Below are 23,521 nucleotides of genomic sequence, written 5' to 3' on the forward strand. Positions count from 1 at the left end.
GTGTAAGTTCCCATATGCAAGCACTTGGCCAGGTTTGTCTAATGGGGAACTTCTGCAATCATTTGCAGTGAGTTGAATAGAATTGCACATGTCCTGCCAGTATGCATTTCTATGCATTGCACATTGTTGGTATGAATACATGGTCTCTATTGTATATTGTGCATAAAAGCACAATTGGTTGTACATCCAGTTGCCCATTTGGATCAACATCCTGTTAATTTTTTACTCACATGTGGCTGTACTTTTTGGTCATGCCATAATGTTTGTATATCATTGATACTTGTCTAAACGGAGCCCCACAAGTGCAACTGTTGTAAAGGCAGCTGTGTAACTATTCAGTGCTTTCAGTGTAGCACTTGACTTACTGGGATTGTGGAAACAGTAAACACATTGGCAGATGTATCGTCTGTTTCACAATGTTGGTACTCAACAGTAGGATGGTTAAGTGCAATCACCACTTAACTAAATGAATGTAGATTTATTCTTCTTAAGTACAATGTGGGATTTTGGCTTTGGTGTCTTAGTTCAGTTCAGCAACATTGCCAGTCAGTACTAAGTTTGTGTACTAACTGAGATATCCACCTGTGGAGACTTACATAACCCAATCCCAATGTAGGATCTCGGCCAGTATTTCCAGAAAGGAATAACCAGGTCTTCCTTGAGTATTTTAACGGTTTGGAGTTAGGAGATCATCGCATTAGCTTTGCTGCCAGGATAGACTCGGGAAATAACTTTATTAAGGCAGATCTTATCACACTCACCCATTCTTGAAATCATATGAGAAAAGCCTGGTTTGAATATGGGCACTTGCTGATGGATTAATGCAATAAGATCTGCCTTAAGAAAGTTACATCCCAGGTCTATCCCAGCAGTGAAGCTAATGCGATAAACTCCTTAGACTGTCTGGTTTGTAGTAATACATATGTAGGGATCAAAAACAGATAGTAAAGCTCTTCATGGGATTTCCCATTGGTTGTACCTGCATTTTATGACTCTGGGAATCTCAAGATTCTAACAATAAAAGAGGGCAATGATTCTGTAATTCAATAGCCAGCTGGTGGCTTCTATGTCAGTGGAGTGGTGGGATCAACTCCAGACCTAGAATAGATTCATAGAATCATAGAGTTGGAAGAGACCACAAGGGCCATCCAGTCCAACCCCCCTGCCATGCAGGAAATCCAATTCAAAGCATCCCCAACAGATGGCCATCCAGCCTCTGCTTAAAGACCTCCAAGGAAGGAGACTGCATTACACTCCAAGGGAGTGTGTTCCACTGTCGAACAGCCCTTACTCTCAGGAAGTTCCTCCTAATGTTGACGTGGAATCTCTTTTCCTATAGCTTGCATTCATTGCTCAGGGTCCTGTTCTCTGGAGCAGCAGAAAACAAGCTTGCTCCCTCCTCAATATGACATCCCTTGAAGTATTTAAACAGGGCTATCACATCACCTCTTAACCTTCTCTTTTCCAGGCTAAACATCCCCAGCTCCCTATGTCGTTCCTCACTGGACATGGTTTCCAGACCCTTCACCATTTTAGTCACCCTTCTTTAGACACGCTCGTTTCTCAATGTCCTTTTTGAATTTTGGTGCCCAGAACTGGACACAATATTCCAGGTGGGGCCTGACCAGAGCAGAATACAGTGGCACTATTACTTCTCTTGATCTAGACACTATACTTTTATTGATGCAGCCTAAAATTGCATTGGCCTTTTTAGCTGCCACATCACACAGTTGACTCATGTTCAATTTGTGGTCTACTTAGACTCCTAGATCCCTTTCACATGTAGTCACATTCAGCCAGGTGTCCCCCATCCTATATCTGTGCATTTTATTTTTCTTTAAGTGTAGTACCTTACATTTCTCCATGTTGAATTTCATTTTATTAGCTTTGGCCCAGCTTTCTAGTCTATTTGATCTGCAGAAAAGCAGTATATAAATAAAATTTATTATTATTATTATTATTATTATTATTATTATTATTATTATTCAGGTCATTTTGAATTTTGATCCTGTCCTCTGGGGTATTAGCTATTCCTTCTAATTTGGTGTCATCTGTAAATTTGATAAGTATGCCCACAAATCTTTCATCCAAGTCATTGATAAAGACATTGAATAGCACTGGGCCCAGGACAGACCCCTGTGGGACCCCACTGGTCACTTCTCTCCAGGATGAAAAGGAGACATTGTTGAGCACCCTTTGGATTCGGCCAGTCAACCAGTTACAAATCCATGTAACAGTTGCCTTGTCTAGCCCACATTTTACAAGCTTTTTACCTCAGTGAAAACTGTTTTTTTAAAAAAAAAAAAAAAGGGGGGGGGGACAAATCCTGAGTTGCAAATAGATACAGCACCTTGGGTAACTCCTGTAAAGTTACAACTAAAATCCAGAACAAATTCATCTTTCTATTGACATGGAATTGACTATACTGCCAGCCACCACTGCTGTAATACAAAAGGCTACCCACTTCTGCTATACTAAATGTTTGTAACCTATCACCCCAGATTTTCTCTTTTCTACCAAAGCCAGAGAGTTATTCAAGCAGAAAAAGGACAAGAGAAATTAAGTTCCATTCAAGGAATGACTACTTTTTTTCAGGGGTGTTGGTGGTTGAATGCCAAAAGGGTTCTTCTGAGAAGCAAAGCCTACATAAAATTCATAAATATATCAGATAATGCTGTGATATAAAAATTAAGAAATAAATGTTCAAGACTTTTGATATTGGCCATTTGATACATTTTGCTCATCAGCATCAGCATAATCATTACAACTGTGATTTTTATCATTCTTTTGATAAAGCCATTATACTTTATTATTTATCATCAGGTCTGTGAGTGCAGCTAAACTGTATTTTTGTGCCATTTACAAATTCAAAATTAAAGGCCATAAAAGCTTTCCCTTAATTAGATCAAATACAGAGCTGCAGATCAAATGATTCCAAATTAACAATAGTGACAGGACTGTGCTTGAACATGAAAGGCAACAATTCAGCAAAGAAAATATTGTATGCAGTCATGATTCTTTTACAGTGGGCTCTGTGGATAGGAAACCATTTTTCCTCTATTAAGAACTCTATTCCATTTGGAGTGATCTGTGGCAACCACTCACTGGCAGGGCCAAAGTGAGGATTTTTTTGATGGTGCCACTGCCTGAGTTAATTCTCTCTTTGCTACCCCTCCTTAATGTTGGTTTGATTTATATCCCAAATGGGACCCAAAGTAGTTTACAGAATATCTAAATATGGAGTGCAAAAAATAAGAAAAAATTAAATCGTACATTCAGTTAAAACACTACCTTTAAGACATTAAAGGGATCAACAGACGGGCAGCTCTGCACCACTTGTCTTTGCCTTGAATTGGTGCTGCAACAGCTGCATGCTGCAGCACCGACACACTACCAAAAAGAAGCTGCCTAGAGCGGCTTCTTTTTTGCAGTGCCGGAAACAGGAAAGGGCACCGCCATGATGCCACTTCCTGCCTGTGACTTCTGAATGTTGCACGGCACTTGCATCATCATGGCAGCCTCCGTGTGGATGGGAGGTGCAATGATGGCGCCACCACCGCACGCTAGGGTTCAGGAGCATGAGGTAGCTGCACGCTCCCAAACCCTAGTTTTGGCCCGATTATGGCAGTTCCTGCATGTCTGTACCGGACACCTAAAATGTACATTATGTAGCAAAATCACAACACCCAATTGTAAATAATTCCACTCTGGTTTGCCCAAATTTGAAAGTCTGTTTAAACAGGAATGCATTCACATACTGGGAAAAAGACAGCTGAAAGGGGGAAGATCACACCTCTTGCAGAAAGTAGTTCCAAAACTTAGGAGGTAAGAAGGTGATATGTATATTTACACAGAGAAACAGACAACCAGTAATAAATATCAACATGTCTTAGAGAAAATAACTTTTTGTCCCTAGAGCTCCCAGACCCATCCAGCAGCCTAACCAGTATCTGCTTGTAGAAGCTTTTGGGGCCAGTGGTTTCTGCATTTTATTTGTTTGTTTATTTTTCAGTTAATTAATTTATATCCCACTTTTCTCCCAAACCGGACTCAAAGAAGCTTACAATACAGATTAAAACAGAACATCTAAAACAATGTGAAGTACATTTTTTTAAAAAAAAAATTAAACCATAGGTTCAATTAAATAAATATTTTTGAAACATTAAAATTTAAACAATTAGAACACGTACATTACACATGGCATGCTAAAACAGCACATCAGTCCTCCTGGTCAGTGGCATCACTGGGATGTGTGTGCAGTGGTGCCAACACTTGGCGGGGGGTCACCCAGTCGGGTGGTTGCATTGCAGGTTCTGCATGGCCACAGCCATGTGGGTCTCAGAAGACTGGGGAGGTGGGTGGTTGCATTCCCAGTCCTGCATGGCCATGGCCACTCTAGACTCTGAAGGCTGGGGATGCGTGGATGGCTACCTTCTTGGTACCGCATGACTGTGGTCATGTGGAAACCAGAATAAGGCTGCATATGCTCCCAGCTTTCGACTCCTGAATGGCCATGGCTGCGTGAGATTGGAAGGCTGGGTGTCTACATGCCATGGCAGTAAGGTGTGGGGGAGTGCCCTTTTGGCCCCATCCCCAGAAGCCATGCCTCCCACACTAGGTGGGGACGCCATTGCTCCTGGTTAGTAAAGATTGAAATCCTGTTTAAACCAGGTCTTTGCCCACCAGCAAAAAGATGACAGAGAAAGGGGCAAATCAAACATCCCTTGGGAGGGAGTACCAAAGGGTAGGTACAGCCACCAAGAAGGCTCTATTTCATACCCTCACCAGTCAAGCCCAGGAATTGTGGTAAGATGGGGAGAAAGCCCTCCCCTGAAGCTTGTAAGATTTGGGTGGCCTTTCTCTCTCTCTCTCTCTCTCTCTCTTTCTTTCTGACACAACCATTTCCTCTCCTATCTCTGTTCCTCCCTCAGTGGCAATTGGTTGCTTCCAAGTCAATGGGTCAGTGAATCCATTTCTAGGTTTTGTTAGCTTCTGTATAATCCAAACTAAAACTTGTAATGGATCAACAGTCTCACTGATGGAGGCCACCCGCCATCAATGTCCTCCCTCTTTCTTTTTGTCCAGCACTCTGCAAGGAGAAACATAGATCTTGCCAGAGCTCTGAACTTTTTAAACTGGCTACCGGTATGCTTCTGGTCTGAATTTCTGACTCTGAGCCTCAGCAGAGGTGAAAGACAAACATCCTCTGGGCAAATCTTGCCAAGAAAACCCCATTATATGTTTATTTTAGAGGTTACCATACTCTGGAAATGACTTGAAGGCACACAACAACAATAGTACTACTGCTGCTTTGTTGTTGTTGTTGTTGTCAATCACCCTTGAGTCGATCTCAACCCATGGCAATCCTCTAGATGAGACATCTGCAAGACTCCCTGTCCTCCACTACTCTACTTAATTCCTGTAAACTCATACCTGTGACCTTAATAGACTCCATCCATCTAGCATGCGGCCTTCCTTTCTTTCTGCTTCCCTCCACCTTTCTACTACTATTTTATTGTTTCCACTCTTAATATACCACCATGCAATCCTAAGCATTTTCTTCTTTCCTCCCACCTTTAGATGATGCCCAAGTGGCCCCCTTTGCATTGTGTTTTATGAAGGAAACTCTGCACATATGTTGGGCAATTGTGCAGTCAAACAAAACAAGAAATGACTAAGAACTCCAGATACATGTGTTCTCTTTGGGAAACCAGACCACATAATTTGAAATTCCCATTTGTAACATTTGTAACAGAAAAAAATAAATAAAAAGAAATCTGAAAGGCTGTAATGCACAACCAAATTTTTACTTGGTGCCAAAATGAAATCAGTCTTGGTGCCAATCTGTTTCCAAGCAGGAGTGCATTCCACACTTGGGGTGCCATTGCTGAGAAAGCTCTTTCCCACAACTTCACATGGTATATTGACTTCACTTGTGGGTTGCAGAGGAAACCTCAGTCCTTGAGTGGGTACATCTAAAGAGAGGTGCTTCTTTGAGTACTGAGGTTTCTGACCATTTAGATTGTTTTAGACTGAGAAGAAGCCCTTTTTGAAAACAGAAAGTGACCTGGAAGTCCTGGGAGGCTCAGAGGCCCACGAAAATAGCATGGGCATCCATGTATGGCCTGTGGATTACACTTTCTTCACCCTGGTCTAAAATATGGGCGAATCTCCTTCCATTCCTCTGAGACAATGGTGGTGTTCATGAAAGAATAAATATTATACATTCTGTCTCTGTATTTTTTAGAGCAAGAACTGTGTTCTTCTGAGCAACAAGTGAGTTCTAACAAACTGTTTCTGTTTCCCTTCTGTCGCCTTGTTTCCCTTCCTTTCTTCTTGGCAGACAGTAACATCCACATTCTTAAACATTTGCAGCTCCCATGCCGGTCTTTGTAAATAGGGTGTTGTGTGGTGCTCTGGGTGTACAACTCCCAGCATGCCAAGAGTTTATAGCCATAGGACACCATGGTTGGCTCGCACAATTGCCATTCTTTGATGCTGATGTACGTCTTCATTTTCCTGCCTATGGAGCAGCAAATTGGACCCCAGTAGACAGTTCATAAAAGATTACATGGAGGAATGGTGGGATGGCACATTTGTTTTGAGCATAAAAATGTATTTCTGTGTTGGGATGCCTTGTGGCGGAAGCTGAGATCTGGTGATGCTCTTTTCTCTCCTCATCTGAAGAAAGAGAATGAACAAACGGTCACTTTTCCCATTAGTTTCCAGGGGAGGTTAAGCTGTCATGTTAGCAAAACAGCAGCAGGACAAGGACTAGAGATCTTTTATTGTGGCTGTTTCCTGGGATTTTGGGAGCTGTAGTCCAAAATACTATTGGGAATCCAAAACACTAGATGGGAGATTTAGAGGGATGTGGTTCAAAAAAGAAACATTTTCAGTTTATGGTTGTATATGCAAGTGCATAATTCTGGAAAGTTTTCCCTACCTCACCCTTAAAATTAAACACACACACACAGACACATTTCTCTAAGCATTAGATTGCATTCCTTGCTTGGAACTTAGATGCATCACTGCATTATTGACTGAGGCATTATTGGCTTTAACACAAAGCAAGATTATTATTAAAATATCATCTCATATACCTGCATTCAGCCTCAAAAGACTAAGGAATGAGAGGAGCATGAGCCAAACTCAGCAAACAGATTTTCATCCAATATACGTTTTACAAACCATATTATATTAATCTAGAATCTATTTAACTTGCTTCTAATATGTTTCTCAGCTCAGTTCAATGTCTTGGTTCTTACTTACGGAGCCCTAAATAATCTAGGGCAGGATGTCTGAAATATAGACCAACTCATGTGAAGCAGCCTATAATTTACTGGCTAGAATTCTGTCAGTATCTTTTGTTGCAATGTGTCTTCAACCCTACCCTGGCAACCATACCCTGCAATTTCCTTGGCAAAATCTATTCAGAAGAGATATGCCATTCCCTTCTTTTGAGGCTGAGAAAGTGTGACTTCCCCAAGGTTTCCATTACTGAGCAGGGATTCAAATCTGCTCTCTCAGAGTCCCAGGCCCCTGCGGAGTAGTTCTGAGGACAAAGGTCCCAATGTAGTTCTGGTGTGGAGTGTCCAGATTACATCTGGACAATTCAGCATTGAACCTGCCTTAAAATGGTGTAATAACCCCTCACCATTTACTTTGGATCTTCCCAGATCTGAAACCTTCCATTGCAGTGCTGGGTGGCTGTTTACAATGTGTCCCACTGTGCCTCCTGGCAATGCTTCAGCTGGTACATGTCACTTGCTCTAAGGTCTGAAAGAGGTGCCCAGGCACTTTGTTATGACCTCAGAGTAAGCAGTGTGCACCAGCAGTGGCACCAACAAATAACAAAGTGGAATGCACATGCAAACAGTCACCAGGCAATGCAACTGATGCCCAGATTGTGTGTCTGCATTTGTCTGGACAGCTCCAGAATCAGAATACTCTGATGTGAACCAGGCATTAATCTACAGGGTGATTGTGAGGGATAACAAGTAGATACTGTATGTAAAACACATTAAAAGTCCTTAGTTTGGGTGAGAGTACACAGAGCTTGGAAGCAACAACTTACAACCAACATAGTTACCTCTAACAAGTTATGTTTCAAGTAGTGAGGGCACAACAAAGCTACATTCTAGAAACACAGTAATTTACTTTACTGGTATAATGAGCAACAGTTTAAAATTAATTCAAATTATGTCTAATTTTAAGTGATTTTATCACATTTTATAATATTGTTTTTTAGTTTTAAGGGAGGGAATAAGAGGATTATGTAATTTTATTTATGTGTCTATCTATGTATTTCATTTATGTGCCTTTTATTGTTGTAACCCTTTGGAGAGCTGGGATATAAATAAAAATATTATTATTATTATTATTATTATTATTATTATTATTATTATTATTATACATTTTAGGGCATTTTAGAGGTATTTTAAAAGGAATATTCCAGTTTTATACCATTGTCTTATCAAACCTAAGGGCATTTCTTTCAGAAAACTAATGGAAAGTAACAAAAAGGTAACAAGCACCATAAGAAATGTAACAAGTTAACTTTTAACTTTGCAGCAAGTAATGGGGATGGCCTACTTTTAAAAAAACAATTTTCCAAACACTTGCACTATGATGGATGACACCCAGCTTGAAAGCTGTTCATGTGAGAAGGATCTAATGGTCTTTGGAGACCACAAGCTAAATATGACTGAACAGTGTGATGCTAATGCAATTCTGGACTGCATCAATAGTAGCCTAGTATCCAGACTGAGGGAAATAGAAGTGCCATTCTGTTCTGTGTTGGTTAAACTGTACCTCACTTACACCATCCATTTCTGGAGGTCCTCAAACAGTGGTTTCAGGAGTACTTTAGTTGTGTATTCCTGCATAGCATGTGGTTGGACTATATGGCCCTTGTGGTCACTTCCAATTCTATGATTTTGTGATTAGAAAATATAAAAACAACTGGTTGGCCAGTAGCATCCATTCATTGCTGGTTGGCCATAAAGGGGCAGAGGATTTATTCACTGAAACAAACCTCTGTATGAAAACTTTGAACTGAGAGAAGTCTGAAGAAGGGTCTTTTCAAATATTGGTCGAGAAACTGTGAGCTGCTTCAGGGTGAAATCAGACAAATATACGTATCTACTTTCCTTTCAGGTTACATGCGCACCATTTCAAGATGACCTTAAGAAAGTAATCTCTGCAGAATGAACACCTGAGAACTCATTAATAGCAAGAGATGGCTTCATAAGACAAGGTTTTATTACCTTTACAGAAGCTAATGCTACTTCAATTTATTCGCCTTTGTGTTATTCCAATATCTCTCATTCATTCATTCTCTCTCACTCTCTCTCTATATATATGAGAAAGAGAAGTTGGCTATATATATATATATATATATATATATATATATATATATATATATATATATCTCAACTTGAAGAGACAGTAGATTCATTTGTACAGCTTCCTTCATAGCCAACTTTTTATTTCAATAGTGCTGATGTTATATATTGTGATAAACATGAGGAGACAGAAAAAAGAAATTGAGGAGGCAAACTGAACAACTGATCAAGAGAGGGGGACAATGATAGTCTGAAGATTTGGGAAACAGCATACTAGTATTCTATGGACACTGTAGGACAGGATCAAAATTCAAAATGACCTTATTAGATAAGAAAGCTGGGCCAAAACTAACAAAATGAATTTCAGCACAGAGAAATATAAGATGCAGCGCTTAGGTAGAAAAAAATGAAATACATAGATATAGGGTGGGGAACACCTGGCTTAAGGAGACTACATGTGAAAGGGATCTAGGAGTCCTAGAAGACCACAAGTTGAACATGAGTCAACAGTGTGATGCGGCAGCTAAAAAGGCCAATGCAATTTTAGGTTGCATCAATAAAAGTATAGTGTCTAGATTAAGGGAAGTAACAGTGCCAGTGTATTCTGTTCTGGTCAGGCCCCACCTGGAATACTGTGTCCAGTTCTGGGCACCACAATTCAAAAAGGATGTTGAGAAACTAGAGTGTGTCCAAAGGAGGGCCACCAAAATGGTGAAGGGCCTGGAAACCATGCCTTATGGGGAATGACTTAGGGAGCTGGGTAAGTTTTGCCTGGAGAAGAGATCATTAAGAGGTGATATGATAGCCCTGTTTAAGTATTTGGAGGGGTGTCACATTGAGGATGGAACAAGCTTGTTTTCTGCTGCTCTAGAGACTAAGACCCAGACAATGGATGCAAGCTACAGGAAAAGAGATTCCATTTTAACATTAGGAGGCACTTCCTAATGTTAACTTACTGACAGTAAGGGCTGTACCATAGAATCTCCTTCCTAGGAAGTCTTTAAACAAAAGCTGGATGGCCATCTGTCGGAGATGCTTTGATTGAGATTTCCTGCATGGCAGAATGGGGTTGGACTGGATGGCCCTGTGGTCTCTTCCAATTCTATGATTCTATTCTATTCTATTCTATTCTATTCTATATACATGGTTCCTAGAACAATTCCAGCCTGAACTCTCCCTAGCCAACATGTGCCAACTCTAAGGCTTTCTTGGCAAGATTTGTCCAGAGGAGGTTTGCCATTGCCTTTCCCTGAGGTTGAGAGCATGTGACTTGCCCACAGTCACCCAGTAGGTTTCATGGCCAAGCAGGGAATCAAACCCTGGTTTCCAGAGTTTTAGTCCAACACTTGAACAACTACAGAGGCATCAATATATTATCATACATTGGGAAGTATAATAATAGTGGTATATATCCATCAGTTGTGGAGGGAGATCAGTAGCGTATACTTGTTTTGTTTAGTAGTTTAGTTAAACTGTTTTGTTATCAGTTATATATATGCTTATTTTAAATATATTTATACAAAATCTGTTTGTAGTTATTTTTAAGTTTAATAAAAAAGTTTTATTCTTTTAATATATGCATCTGGTATGTAATTTAGAGATTGGTATTATTTAGCTATAGCTGGAGAAGCTCACGCTTCAAATGATAAATGCTTCTCAATTGGCATATTAGTCTGAGAAATACATATCAGGCTTCTCACTTTAAAGACAGGACCAAAGGAAATTTTTCCACATCCCAAACTCTTAACAAAATAATCCTAATAGAAAAGGCTTGTGTCCCCCCCCCTTTTTTTTTTTTTTGCAGGTTAATCTCCCACTAATCAATAAGGCTAGAAAGGAGGTAAAGGGATTTTAAATTGCTTGCTACCTGTTCTTACCGTTAAGCCCTTTATTTATCCTATTTAAGTGATTATACCATTGGAGTACGAAATGCAATGATACAGCTACAATGATTGACAGGTGTCAGCCAACCTAGTGCTTTTGTTCATTCTTTGAATTTCTTAGCAGGAAAGCTCCATGATTACTACCCTTGTCGTTAAAAAAAAAAATTCCCATGGACTGCCAGTGTTTAGAAGAGTGAATCCATGGTTGGTGAGTGTATCAAATACTGGGTGGTAGTGTGTTGGGGTGGTGGTGGAAATGAATGGATAATGATAGAAATCCTTATAGGTAACAGTTTGGAAAAAATACTTTTTTGGATGATGGCTCCCAGGATCATAGGTGTTATTCACACTGTGAAAATAATCCAGGATGTATCCAAGATGAATCTACATTGTTCATATGCATCCTGAATGCACCCAATTAAGGTTTTTATTTTTATTTATTATTTTTTTTTTGGGGGGGGGGAGTAAAAAAACTTAATTAATCTGGAATAATTGATATTGGGATTTTCACTGAATTTTTAAAAAAGATTAGCATTGTCGGTAGTGTGAATAGTATGAAGAGACCAGAATAGACCTGGGATAAAATGCTGCATGTCTGGAACATATTCTGAATTCATTCATATCATAGGATCCATCTTTATTTGAATGCTTGCATGTGCGAGCAATGGAACTTGCACATACAGATCAATGCAGTTCCTAGTGTGAATAACAAACCCAGAATGTGTGAGTGAGATGATTTGTATCATCTCACTAAAAACAACAACATCTGAATGAACCCATAGTGTCATTCATGGACATTCAGGCAGTGGCAGCATTAGGGTTAGCATCACCCAGTGTGGTAACTCCTGGTGTCACTCCCCAATTGACCTCCTCCTATAAACCACCATACAGAATCCTTAGTCATGTTTTTGTACATAAATGCTAATTCCTGTATATCAATGAATGTAATGGCAATAGTCATGACATAAACAAAAATTATGCAAAATTAAAATTATATCCTTAAATTCCAATATTATGTGTGCATCTGAAACATATACTCATATACTTTGTTTCATGTGGTTAAAGTGAAAATTTGGTAAAATGGGATATTTAAAAAGAAAATTTAATAGCTAAAACAATCTGTAATACAAAAAATTTAAAAAGCATTGAACAACAATCCACATTTAAAAAAACACATTAATTTAGAATGGTGAAAAATACACTAAAAGCTATCAGTATTAGGAATCAATATGCCCTTTGCACTAGACCAAGCAATTAAAAACTGAAAGTGTGTTTAAATAAGAAAGTCTTTGCCCGATAGAAAATAGATAACAGGAAAGGAGACCAAATGAGCCTCCCTTGGAAGAGAGTTCCACAGCCTAAGAGCAGCTACAGAGAAGGTTCTCTCTTGAGCCCTCACCAGAAATACTTGTGATGCTGGTGGGACTGAGAGAAAGCTCCTCCATCTCTGAACTTGAAACCTGGTAGGCTCATGTGTGTATTCATACAGACTTCTTGTAAAAATGTAAACTGATGCACAGACTGGATGAAACGAACTGTTGCAAGAATTAAATGTGAAAGTCAAAGGAAATGAAACACATGGATTTGTCCATCCCCAGTTCAGAATCCAACTATTTAATAGACATATGGATCTGTTTTAGGGCTTGTCTACATTACACATTTACTTTAAATTCGCCCCAGGTTCACTGCGTCCTGTTTAGAAGATGCAAGACCAAAAACTAAAATCAGGCATAGACTGTTTTCAGAACATCTGCACCCGATATGGAATTTCTTCTTAATCCAAACTTAAAAACCTTATCTTTTACTCTGGGTTGCCATCTCTTTCTGCAGATGGGTGATGGATGGCTGCCTTCGCATGCAATCCCATCAAGCCACCCAGTACCACTGCTGCTGTTGCGAGTTGCTTTGAAGTCAAAATGAGGTGCCCAGTATTGATGAAATGACTGGGCACCTGGTGATTTCAGCAGTGGTGCCAGACAACAAACAGGGATTGTGTGGGAAGACATCCACCATCATTGCTGTGGAGAGACCACATCTAATATGGAGAATCTAGGGGAGAATTTGGGGCTACTCTGGGGCAGTCTGGAGAATTCTGGACATTGAAGACAAGCCCTATGGTAGATAGATTTGTAAACATTCCTCATCCTACAATCACATTTGTGATTTTTTTTTTTAAAAAAAAGCCAGGCACTTATATTATGCTTGTGCACACTCATCTACCCTCATGTTGTCATGTCTACACTCATGTAGTTACATGGTGGTTGTGCTACACTATCCTTGTGCTGAAGACCAATATTTTGCAACAAAATATTTGTTTGCAGATGTGCTTGCTTGTTGTTCACCTGTACAATGGAGAATATGCAGTGGCTTTTTCCACAATCCCATTAAACCAAGAGTATACTGAAGGCATTGATAAGGACATATGTAACATTGGAGAATATGGAAGTGCATATGGTTACACTTGTGGAACTCTGGTTACACATATGTGAAATCAATGCAGAAGTTGCACGAAGACAGAAAAAGTACAATTACATGCCTAAGGGGACTGACATATATGCAAAACACCAACAGGATGCCAGCTGAAATTGTCAATAGCCCAACCAACCAAGGTCTGTGACTGACAACATCCCCAAAAGAGTAGACTCATTGAATTGACTGTTCTGTGGTGAGTTAATATGCATGTTAAACTCATTAACTGAATGGTTCTATTGCATTTGGGATTATCATAAGGAGTCATGCATGACTCCTTATGATAATCTCTCCTGTAACTGATGGAACCTGTCCCAGCAAGATGCAATGGGAAAGAAACTTATCAACAAAATGGCGATATGCTCCAATTCCTGGAAGAATGGGAAAAGTCTCATTTTTTGGATTACAATATCCAATCCCCCCAAATCAGTATGGCCAGTGGCCATTCTGTTTGCTGAATTCTATTTTCATCAACAGGAATGTTTCCAAGTGCTTCCTCCTAGGAACTGAATCTGGACAGATTCTCCTGCAAAAAGAGTTTGCCTTCTGTAGTTTGCAATTTAATTTCACATGAGACAGAGCCCCAAACATGAGTAAAAAATGACTGATGGAGAGCAGTCCATTACACTGATACACTATCTGTAAATATTCATCTTCCCTTTTATTCATTCTCATTTGTAAAAGAGTGTTATTACTTCCCTCTCCACCAGCCAGTGGTGCTCACCTCCCCCCACCTCCATCTCCATAATATCCAGCAGATGCCTCTAAGTGTAATTAAAGAGATAACAAATGGAACATTGTTCATTACTGATAAGACATGTGATGAAAAAGGGAGCAAATGCTTTCATTTCACTTTGCAACTTGGTATTTCTTGACATTTACATGGGCTGGGGGGAAAAAAGTCTTAAAATGACCCAAACTTGCACTTTGCAGTGTCTAATCTGGTGCTATTGCTCCTCCATCAAACTGTAGACCAAAGAGAGAAGGAAATTAGATTTTTCTATATTTACTAATGTTAGTTCCTTTCTTTAAACTACAGAGGTTAGGCTTTTACAGCACTGTTTTCATATTAGATTTTGTTCTTGGGCTTATTTAATTTCATTTTGGTGATATGTTTCTTGCCCATTGGGTCAGGACACATCAGACACAGGAGAAAAAAGTCTGAATCCTATTAATAGATCCAACTAGAGTAGACCCACTGAGTTAAGTGGGTTTCCATAAGTATTGACTTAACATGGAACAGGTGAGTCACTGGATCTAGGTGTACAAATAGGATTGAGTCCATTGAGTTCACCATTTCCTCCATTTCTTTACTTCTACCATATTATCACAATTGCTGCACCAACAATAATGTCCCTTGGAGAGCTGATTTGTGGGCTGTAACAAAATCTAATATGAAAACAGTGCTGTAAAAGCCTAACCTCTAAGCCCATCTCAGTGCAGTTTTAAAACCATTGCAAAAACAGCAGCCAACAAGCCAGTTGTGTCCATCTACCTTCTCTTCCCTCTTCCTTCTCTTCCTTTCCTCTTCCTCACTCCTTCCTTCTATGATGCATCTCATAACCTAAATTAAAGCAAAATTGACTTAAAATCAATCACTGATACTCTACATTGATATGTGTCTAAGGCTCCATCTGCACTACAGAATTAATGCAGTTTGACATTACTTTAACTGCAGTGGCTCCATCTGATGGAATTCTTGGATTTGTAGCTTGTTATGGCATCAGAGCTCTCTGACAGTAGTGGAACCAAGAGAAAGATCTATCTCCTCAAGAGATATTGAGACACATGCAGTCTCAGATGCAGCTGTCCAAGACAAATGTGAAGATTTAGATTCCAAACAGCAAGCTGGACCATGCATGAGATTTTTTTTTAAATGTTGTCACTGTTGTGTGAACCTCTTGCTTGTTTAGCTATAACATCACAGGAGCAGAGAATGGAATAGAAGGTCAAATGACTGCTCCATTTAATGAGGCATAAAATAACACACCATCATCAGGGCCGTAACATGTTGGGTCAGTTTGCACAGTATACATTAGATATGGAGAATTATTTACCAGTGTTAATTGCGGTCTGTTGCCCTTTGTCCTTCAGTGCTCTCCTGCCTGCGGGTGTGAATTACACCATTACTGCTGCCATATCAACATGATCTTCGAAGTGCCCTGTAATAACAGACAGATTTGTGAGGTCTTTTACGGCACATGACATTATACTTGCTATTTGGGGCCTATTTAAACAAGCCCCCCCCCCCTTCTTCTTTTTTTTTTGCAGGATCATTTTATTCAAGGAAGAGATTGTAACCCTAGATTTGAGAATGTCTCACTGGTTGTGCTCTCTTTCTTATTGGAAGGGGATATAGAATCATAGTTGGAAGGGCCCAGAGGTTATCAAGGTCAACCCCCTGCTCAGTGCAGAAATGCCAGCTAGAGCATCCCCAGCAGGTCACTGCTCAGTCCCTTTTGGAGATGTCCAGAGAAGGATCTCCCCGACCACTCTAGGCAATTGGTCCATTGCTGAACTGTTCTTACCATCAATAAATTCTAACGTTCAATAAAAACCTATCCTCCTATAACCTACAACCATTAGACCTGGTTCTACCCTCTGTGGAAGCAGAGAACAAACTTGTTCCCTCCTCTCTGTGACAGCCCTTGAGACATTTAAAGAGTGCCATCATGTCACCTCTCAGTCTTCTCTTCACCAAGCTAAACATGCCAGACTCTCACAACCTTTCCTCATATATTTTGTTCTCCATACCTCTTATCATCCTTTTTGCCCTTCTCTGAGTCTACTCCAATTTTTCTATATCCTTCCTAAAATGACATGCCTAGAACTGAGTGCAGTGTTCCATATGAGTCCTGACTAGTGTAAAATATAGTGGAACCATTGAAGTCCCTCATAACTATTAATTCTTGTATCTTGGAGATTTCTGAGATGTCTTTCTGAAAAAGCATCATTCACCACCTCTCCCTGGTTTAGTGGCCTGCGGTAAACACCTACCATGATGTTACAGTTATTTATTTCTACATTTTTTTAACCCAAATTCTCTCAACTGGTTCACTCCAATCACTCTGATGGATTCTTGTACTAGTGACTTTGTCTTTTACATAAAGTGCTACCCCCTCCTTTTCTTCTTCAACTGTTCTTTTTGAACAGATTATACCCCTCAATTGCTATATTCCAGTCATGAGACTCATCTCACCAAGTCCATTATACGTATAAAGTCCTATTTACTTTCCTACACTTCAAGCTCATTATGTTTGTTTCCCAAACTCTATATGTTGGGGCATAGATATTTGAAGCCTCATGTGTTGTCACCTATTAATTTCCAACCACCAGCAGCTTTCTTTTCTTCTGGTTGTGGTTAGCAATCACACTGACTCCTTCCTTGGCATGCTAGATCCCTTGCTGTTAGTTTCCTGTTTGAGCATCTTCGCTGCAGCTATCCTCATGAAGATGTAAGAAGTGACTGCTTGGCTGGAACACTTCTGAATTCTTTCTGTATGGTCTGCTCATGACAGTGACTGTCCCCCCTGGTGTTTCTCTGATTGTTATGGGCCTCTACATTCTCCTTGACAATTTAATCCTGTTGATTCTGTTGGATAAATTCTTCCTGTGTTCTACACAGGAAGTCCTTGTGTTCTCTGAATCTTTGAAGGGTCTTGAGGTCTTGCTGTAGTATAATGGCCTTTTCTTCCAAGACAGCCACCAATTTGCACTTGGTGCAGGTGCTTAATCAGGTTTTCTAGCACACATTTCTTCACAATGACCTGGTTCCCATTGATATTCCCAGCTAGAGTAGACTAATTGATTTAGGGAATCAACAGTTAAGTAAAACTCACTGAGCCAATGATTATACTCCTTTAATTAGGGTTACATACAGATTCAAGCCTTTGACTTTCAAGGGGTAACCATGCCAGTGTGTTACATCAAGAACATGATCAAAGATTCTAGTAGCACCTTGAAGATGAATAGATGTTATCATGATTATCCTTTTGTAGAGTTCATCCCACTTCATGACATGCATTTGATGAAATAGGCTATGGTCCATGAATTCTTAGACTAAATAAAAGTTGTTTGGTTGGTATCTATCATCTCTCTCTCTCTCTTTCTATCTCTATCTATGACAGCAAGCATAGTGTAGTGGTTAGAGCACAAGGCTATGACTCTGGAGAATGGGGTTCAATTCTCCACTCAGCTAAAGAAACCCACAGGGTGACCTAAAGTGGGACACAGTCTCAGCCCCATAAGTTATTTTTTCTAACTTCCTAATACCTGAATTGGCACCTTTGATAACATGTCTAATCCAATATTCTGTTCCCAGATATGGCCAGTCTAATATTGCAAAGAAGATGACCAGTGGGACGTGTAGTGAATTGGTGTTGATGGCTGGAGGTTCTCATGGCACGATGGGAGTGAATCTACTTTGGTTTTTTTTCCTCTGAACTTTCAAGAAACTATCCAACTTGCTAAATCCTATCCCCAGAACAGATCAAGTATCTTGGATTGCTACATTAAATTTGGGGCTGGAACCCAAAATAGACTTAGCATCCCACTGATTACAAAGCCACCAGCATTTATTTCTCAGAGATATACTTCCTCTGAACCTGGAAAATCCATTTAGTTGCCATGGTTAGGCAACAACTGATTACAGTACTGCTTGCTACAAATGGGCAGTATTCTTTCCATAGGTGTCTGTGCTAGCATCTTTCCATCACCACATCTTATGGCAATGAATTTAATATATGAATTAGGAGCAGTCTTGAACAGTACTTCAAAATAGCATCACAAATTGAACCTCAAATGATACAATTTGAAATGATGAATTCTGCAACCGCAGGAAGATTTTGCATATTACAGGGTTTGCTGGAGTCCCCTAAGGACTGAATTGAACAAAGCCTTTTCTTTTGCCTTTTCTCTCTTAAATGACAAGAAATCTAATAGCAATATTTGAAGTCATTTTTTACTTTGAAATGTATTTCCCCCTATCTCTTAATTCCCTCCTTCTTGGTTCTAATAAGGGAAAAAGAAGTGGGAAGGTGGGCGAAGGCATAATGGTGTGAAATGATGAAAATTATAGGAAAGGAAAAAGTTACCACAAGTCCATTCACCTTGATTACATCCAAGTTGACATACAGTGCTGCACTCTGGACAGGATTGCTTTTGAAAAGTGCCCTGGATATTAACCAAGCTACACTAGGGACGGGGTGAGAATGGGAACCCACTCTTTCTGATTATATAAATCATGTGTACTGTAAGATCTTCATTAGCTCTAGTCTTCATTAGTTTCCAGCTGGTGGCAATTTTCAAGCTGAAAATATTAGAGCTCTATGTAGTTTTGGCCTGAATTTTCCCATATGAGCCTACCTTGCCTGGAACCCTGATGGCACACTCTGACAGTTTAATGATTCATTCCACCGCTGTAGTGCTCTTTTTCAGTGCAACATAGCAGTGGTGGGGGAAAGGCATAGACAGTCATCCCTACTGAGTGAGAAAGGTGTTGGCAACCTATGTGTTCCTAGTGTCATAGAATCATAGAATCTTAGAGCTGAAAGAGACCACAAGGGCCATCCAGCCCACCTCCTGCCATGCAGAAACTCTCAATCAAAGCATCCCTGGCAGATGGCCATCCAGACTCTGTTTAAAGATTTCAAAGGAGGAAGACTCCACCACTCTCTGAGGAAGTGTGTTCCAATATCTGACTGGGTCTGTGGAGTTAAAGATGCTTTGGAAAGATTACCTTGATGGTTTTCCAATGCAGGTTTGGAGTCCCTGCTTTTGTGAAGACCCTCTGGGAAGGCACGTACCTTTCTATTTGAATGGGGAAGAAGATGCTTTCTCTTACCCCTCCTCAGGTGTACCCACAGAACTTTTTACCTTTGCCAGTGGAATCTCACTCACCATGACTGCTGATATTCTGGGTAGGTAGTATAGATCCTTCTTTTTGATGGTTTCCATTTCAGCCTTTGGAACTAATTGTCAGCAGAAGGTATGAAGCTACATGATGAAGCACATCATGGACTTTGACATTAGGGCTTTGTTGTTAACTGACACCAAGTCAATTTTGACTAATGGTGACCCTAAGAATGGGATACCTCCAAGTCACTCTGTTATCAGCAGCTCTGCTCAATTCCTGCAAGAGCTGTGACTTCCTTGAACTAATCTGTAATATAGGCTGCTGCCACACTGCAGGATTACTGCAGTTTGACACTGCTTTAACTGCCATGGCTCCATTTTATAGAATCCCAGGATTTGTAGTCTGGTCTGGCGTCAGAACCATCTGACAGAGAAGGCTGAATATCTCATAAAACTAAAAACCCAGAATTCCATAGCACTGAGCCATGACAGTTAAAATGGTCAAACTGCATTAAGTTGTGGTGTCGATGCAGCCATGGTCTCCCTTTTCTTCTACTGCTATCCACCTTATCAAACATTATTACCCTTTCTAGGCACTATTGTCTTCTAATGATATGTCCAAAGTATGACAGTCTCAGATTTGTAACCTTGGATTTCAGGGATCATTTAGGTTTGATTTGCTCTTAGATCCATTTATTTGTCCTCTGGGTAGTCCATTGTAACTGTAGACCTCTCATCCAGCATCACAATTCAAATGAGTTGCTTTTCTTCATATTAGTGGGTGTATTTTTTTTTTTTTACTGTCTAGCTTTCACAACCATACATAGAAACTGGAAATATGATGATATGGACATTACTGGCTTTGGTATTCAGTGAATTCAATGACTTTGGTATTCAATGACTTGAAGGTCCTAACATGAATCACCCTCTCAAACTTAGATGCTCAAGTGCAGACAATAATGTTGATGGATCATTGCTCTGTCTCTCAACTGTTTTGTTATGCCAGGAATGGAGGAAATGCAGCCTGAGAGCCATGTGTATCTCCTGGACCCACTTTTGTGGTCACTAAACCTCCCCAGCAGCCTCCCAAAGGCCCCAACACCAATTTCTTGTTAAAAAGGCAATTTAGGGGGGAGCAATGCTTATTTGAAAACTGAACAGAAAAATCTTCCCCCCAAAGACATAAAGGAAGAAAATACCAACCAACTCCCAATCCTTCAGCATCCCAGCACCCACTATATACCCTGTTTTCATTGACGTCTCTCTCAAAACGACAAGGCATGACACAATGTCATTTCTGGTTGCCATTTTGGGAGGGACGCTGATGAAAAATTGAGTATACCCTGAATACAATATCCTTTTCATGACTCTTGGTAGGTCCCACTGGGAGAGTGAATACATCAACCTTTGGTTCACTCTAGCAGACCTCTTTTCATCTTCACATTACATTTGTTCAAAACACAGATTCTGAGCTTGAAGGCTTTTTTTTAAAAGGCTGAAAAGCCATAGGAAGACAATGTCCTCTTAAAAGCCTGAAGTTGTTGCATTCCTCAGTGAGATGTGCATTGGAGCTGAAGCTGGGAAAAGAGAAGACATATTTTATTTACATTGCTAGATCCAGGAATCACACACCTCAGAATAAGTTCTGAATATCTTGAGGGAACAGATTTTTAAAAGTCAATACTTTCATACTATAGCTTTATATAATCTTCAGTGTTTAATAAAAGTGGAATCTATTCACCTTATGGATGGTGCTTCTTTCAAAGGCTTCCTGGATGACATCTTGTCAGTGTTTTACCTGCACATGAGTTTTATTTGTATTTTCTTTGTAACATGTTCAGTTCACAGTTGTGTAAGTAGTATTCTGCATGTATAGCTGCTATGCATGCAGTTGTACATTCTCAGATGTGCATAACTACTCAGTGCCTTCAATGTACCATTTGGTTCCCTTGGATGGAGAAAACAGCCAGGGCATTGACAAATATTGTGCAAATGTCAGTATTTCAACAGAAGAATGGTGTAGCTATTTTTTGCCAGGAAAAAAAAACACAAACAAGCTGTTGTACCTTGCATAGTTATATTTGTTGTTGTGCCTTCAAGTTGTTTCCAATGGATGGTGACTCTACCAAGGTTTTCTTGACAAGATATGTTCAGAGGGGATTTGTCATTGCCTTCTTCTAAGAGGAGTGTGACTTGCTCCAGGTCACAGAATGAATTTCCATGCCAGAGCAGCCATTCAGATCCTGGTCTCTGTCATGGCCTGCCCTGGGTCTGATGTGAAGAGAGATTCTGAGTCAGAGGCAGAGACAGACCTGGGGGTACCTGGAGGTTCAGGAGAGGAGCTTTGGCCGGGGGACCCCCTGCAGTCTACAAGGAAAAGGAGGATTCAGAGAGGAAGAGACAGTTCCTACCATGCCAGTACCAGGACCCACTGAGAGATGACACACCAAGGAGTGATTGAGATGCTCATCCCAGCTGGAGGCCAAGGAGAGAGCTAATTAACAACAGCTGAGCCATGCTCCATCATGGCCGACAATCTATCCTGAAAGCTTTGTTGTCACTGTGTACTCTGATATCTTGAACTGGACTCTGGTTTTTAGACCCTTGGAACAAACTTTAGACTGCATGTATGCTAATCCCCTAGTTGCTTTTGATATTTGCCAAGGCTGTGCAATCTGAACTTGCACTCTGAACTCTTGCTTCCAGCTCTCTGCCAGCTAAGGTAAACAGGGCAGTCTCCAGGATCCTAGTCCAACACTCAAACCATTACACCAAACAAATTTCAGCAAGTGATGCTTGTCACATAAATGGTACCTGCAGAAATTCCATTTTGGGCTTGCACAGTCATCAAAGGTACAAGAGCCCTGTCCTGGTTTTCAACTAGCAACCCAAGGTGTAGTATAACCACCACTGAACTATGTGAGTGTAGATGGACTCTGTGCAAGCAAGATGTATGATATTGGCTTCTATGGAAAGGAAAAATGGTTTTGAGACTCCAGTAGTGTGAAGGTCAAGACTGCTGAGTGGGTTGCTAGGAAGACTAGTTTTTTTCTTTTTTCTTTCTTTCTTCTGTTTGATTTTTAACATTTTTGCCTGATGAAGAAGCCAATGGAGCTTCATGTATTTTATGCATTTTGGTTGGTCGAATAAAGTTATCACTATTTTGTGGATTCTGGATGTTATTGTACAGAACTTGGAAAGTTGCTATTTGGGAGTATCCTTCTTTCAGATTTCACCAGATCTCTCTGAACTATAAACAATCATCTGCTCTTCAATAGTAGTCCAAGAATTAGTAATTTATAAATATGTGACCCAGTTATAACTTTCTTTGAAATCCTGAACCTTTTGTTCAAACCCTCCTCCAAGGTGATGTGCAGATGTGTGTGTGTTGCAAATTGTGTAATGAGCGGGTTTTGTTTAACAATAAGCAGCACTTTTAACACAAACCACGTTTGAGTAGCCATGCAGTGTTGACTTTTATTAGGAGACAAAACAATAGGCCTACTATTTCTGAGAGCCTCATTTGAGAATTTTATGCCTGGGGTAATCCTGGCACACTTAACCAACCGCTGTTACAGAGCATTACACGCAAGGTTAAGCTTCAATTGGACTGGATTTTATTGTAGGACTCTTCAGCCTGCTTACAGAGAGGCACAATCTATAATAATCTTAATAATAATATAAAAAACCAAATTGAATTGTATTCATCTTTCAAGTCCCTTGGTTGAAGTAAGATGGATGAAGTCCCAAATAGCTTTCAGAGGGCCAGAAATCCTAGAATCACAGAACTGGAAGAAACCGCAAGGGGCAGCTTGTCCACAAGGGTCATCTAGAAAAACATTGAATGAAATGCATTTACATATGCATTGACTCACCATACCATCTTAACTAAGGACAGAAACAGCAAAATGCCGGCATCTTCCTAACATCTTTAATTTTTCTCCTGTCTGGTATGTAACATCTTACCTA

The sequence above is a fragment of the Sceloporus undulatus genome, chromosome 5, assembly GCF_019175285.1.
Source record: "Sceloporus undulatus isolate JIND9_A2432 ecotype Alabama chromosome 5, SceUnd_v1.1, whole genome shotgun sequence".
In the NCBI taxonomy this organism is placed as follows: domain Eukaryota; kingdom Metazoa; phylum Chordata; class Lepidosauria; order Squamata; family Phrynosomatidae; genus Sceloporus; species Sceloporus undulatus.